Genomic DNA, 3,902 nt, shown 5'->3' on the forward strand with positions numbered 1-3,902 from the left:
AGAGGTCATCTTCAGGCACCCTCCCAATCCCCCCGTGCTCTCTGGCCAGTCTTGGGCCTCCGTTGACCCACAGGGATTCCAGTTTGGAGTCACACAGACCATGAACTTCCCTTCCATTTCCCAGGACTGCTGAAGCTGCCTGAAGCCTCTATTGTAGAATACAGCTTCCTCCAGAGGCCTAATCTCCCCGGTAAACCCCTGGCCCCAGCTGACACTGTTGAAATTGCCCTTGCATCCCTGAGAAGGAACTCTACTCTTCAAAACTCCAGTGTTGGGATTAACAGATGCACACTACCATATATAACATAGATAGACAACAAGGATGTACTGTATAGCACGGGGAACTATATTCAATATCGTGCAATAAACTATAATGGAAAAGAATAGAAAAAAAGGAATATAGGTATATACATATATATGTGTAACGGAATCACTTTGCTGTACACCTGAAACTAATATACTATTGTAAATCAACTATACTTCAATTAAAAATAAATAAAATAAAAAAAAATTCTAGTGTTGCCGAAGGATAAATATCGCCCAGGTCCTTCGGCCCTGGCACTTCTCCCCCTGCCGTTTAATCTTATTCCAGAGATTAAAAGCCCCTGCACACAGCTCTTAGGGCGACTTGAACCCTGGGCGTTTACGCCCCATGGTTTAGGGTGCAAACATGCTATCTTTACTTTTTTTAACTATATATTTTATCTCCTCTTGCTCTGAAGCTCCCGTTCCGTCTAGTACTAAAAATTCAATTTAAATTTTGCTGTATGACACACTCTTTCATTTTGGATTAGTCTCTCCCTCTCTCTCTCTGTCTGTAAATTAGCAGTCACTTGAAAGTTTAAATACCCTATATAGTCCATTTCTCCCATAGTCTTCCTTTCCCTTCCTTTCCAGTAGTGGCATGAGAACAGGGGGAGATCTTATGCATCCAGGGCATCGGGGCAGGACCTCCGGTCCACTGGGGAAGGACCAAGCCTGGTGTAACCTGTGTCTTAGTTTCTTACTGGGGACCATGCATTGCCATTCCCCTGGGCTTAGCCTGAGTCCAACATTTTCCCCTAATGAGGAGCTCCCGCCAGGTCTCTCCAATGTCAGTTGCTTCCCCAACTCTTATATATATATTTTTAATTTGACTGCACTGGGTCCCAGCTGCGGCACGCAGGATCCTTAGTTGCAGCACGTGGGATCTTTAGTTGTGGCACGCGGGATCTTTCATTGCGGCACGTGGGATCTTTCGTTGCGGTGCGTGGGCTCTCTAGTTGTGGCATGCAGGCTTAGTTGCCTCGTGGCATGTGAGATCTTAGTTCCCCGACCTGCAGGGTGCCCTGCATTGGGAGTGCAGTGTCCCAACCACTGGACCACCAAGGAAGCCCGGCTTCCCCAACTCTTAAGTCTCAGCCAGCCCCTCCCAGACAGTGGAAGTTGTTGTGTTTGGGCTGCCTGGCATCCTTCTTCCTAACTAGAGAGTTTCCCATTTTATAAGCCCCATGTCCCAGGGCTGGAAGCAGATCACACTCCCTGGTCTTCCTGGTGGCCCGTCCTCCTGACTCAGGCTCTGCTCATCAGATGCTCCTGTACGAGGCTGATCCAGAGCCAGTGATGGGGAGAAGCAGGAGGGAAGGGATGGCTGGAGAGCAAGGTCTCTGCGAGTTGCAGTGACAATGCCATCTCTCTAACGCAGCCTCCTGATGAGGTCGAGTGTTGTTTCTGGCTTTGTTCTCTCTGAGCCCGAGTCTCTGCCTTCCCCGGGAACTGTCAGCTCCCTAAGATCCCTAAATACATATTTTTCTAAACTGGCAACTGCTGTTTGCCCCTGGAGGCAATCTGCATGCCTGCCCGGAGGGGCTAATCTCCAGAAGTCTCTGACCACCTGTGATTTTTTCTGCCCCATCAACAGACTCTAAGGACATCTATTCTGTGAGAGTTCTGCAGGTAAGGGTGTCACTCACAACCCTACTGGTTAAGCAGGATAAGGGATGGCTAATTAGCAACCCTGATACTGTTTATGGTTGCTACTCATTTTTCTAGGAAAAAAGTCCACATTTTTCACCAGATTCCCAAATGAGCTTGTTTCCCCTTGAGTTAAAAACCACGTATCTTGGGACTTCCCTGCTGGTCCAGTGGTTAAGAATCCGCCTTCCAATGCAGGGGATGTGGGTTCAATCCCTGGTCGGGGACCTAAGATCCCACATGCCGCGGGACAGCTAAACCCCTGCGCCACAACTAGAGAGCCTGCGTGCCGCAATGAAAGATCCCGCGTGCTGCAACTAAGACCCAACGCAGCCAAATAAATAAATAAATATATTTTTAAAAACCCCAAAACCCAAAAAAAAAAAAAAAGAAACCCCAAAACCACTTATCTCCCATATGGTTTCCAGTTCTAAATTCTTGTGATTTTTGAGATTCAGTAACACAAAATGATAAGCCGAACAAAAAAGATACTTTCTCCTCACTTGTATCCTATTGTCAACAATATTAATGTTTGGGCATTTATAATTTGTAATTACAGGGAACACCGGAGAGGTCATTGATACATAGAAGCAGGGGCACAGTAGCCAGAGCATGACTAACGTGAATTACCGCTGACACATCAGGTTCTTGGCTACTGGAGGTCAAAGTTTGTGAAGTTCTTCTACAGCAGAAGGAGACGTAAAAGAAAATCCTTTCATTATAGAGATTTTTATCTTCTCCAAGTATAATACTTCTGGGTTATTAAATGAATTGATTTCATTAAAGATATCTCATTGGCGCTCTCCGTACAAGTACAGTTGCGTATTTAGTTATGTGACGTAGATCTGATTTAATTCTCATCTTCTTGTGGTCAAGGTTTATCTTCAGCATCTCCTCCTGTGTCTTTTCTTTTGTCCCTTTATATCTCCTCTTTTTGATACACCATTGTCAGATTCTCATAAATGACGTATCCTCCCACTTTGGGAAGGCAGCACTAGGCAGCAAACACGCTGTGTTTTTTGCGGATGAATGGCTCAGGGAAAGAACTATATGTCTTCTTTAAGCTAATGGCTTTCATAAAATCTTACAGCAATCTTTACGATCCAACTTTCAAAAGGGATTTATTAGCTTAGGTTCCTACGAAAAGATAATATATAAAGTTACCGACTGTCAGTCAGAGCTATGAGGACATAAAGGAATATAATAATCATTTTTTTTTGATAGGACTGTTTTTCATCTGAGCACTATGGTATGAACTACTACAGTAACAAGTTCAGTTAGTATGACTGATTTATAAATATAATTTCCTGTTTAATGTAGGTAATTAAACATGTGTGAGATGGTAGGGATGTAAAATGGTACAGCCATTTGGGAAAACAGTCTGGAAGTTCCTCAGATGATTAAACAGAGTTGACAAGAGAATTAATCAGTTGATCTAAGAATGAAATGGAAAATTTTATTTGTGCCAAATTTGAGGCTTATAACCCGGGAACAGCATCTCAGAAAACCCCGAGAATTGTCCTGCCCATTAGCAGTCCAGGCACAGTTATGTAAGTTTTTTGAGACACAGGGCTGGACATCAAATGACACATTATTGACAGTTTACACCATCCAGATCTAAGTGTCATCGTGGCCCCTTACGAGATCAAGAAGGAGTGTTATCTTTAAGGAGTTGTCTCCACGCTGGGAGAATGTTGCTTCTAACGTTGGTTTCTGCCCATGGGGGAGGTTTGGTCGATGCCCAATGCAGACACACAATGCACAGCATGGGGAGAGAGGAGGCCAAAGGGCAAAGAAGATTTCGTATGTTTAAATTTTTCTTGTCTTGCCATAGAGTGTGAGTTTTATTTCACCACAGTTACTATATAACCCAGCAATTCCACTCCTAAGCATATTTCCCCCCAAAATGAAATACGTCTACACAAAAGCTTGTTCGGGAATGTGTATAG

Source organism: Eschrichtius robustus, chromosome 7, assembly GCF_028021215.1.
Source record: "Eschrichtius robustus isolate mEscRob2 chromosome 7, mEscRob2.pri, whole genome shotgun sequence".
Classification (NCBI taxonomy): Eukaryota; Metazoa; Chordata; class Mammalia; order Artiodactyla; family Eschrichtiidae; genus Eschrichtius; species Eschrichtius robustus.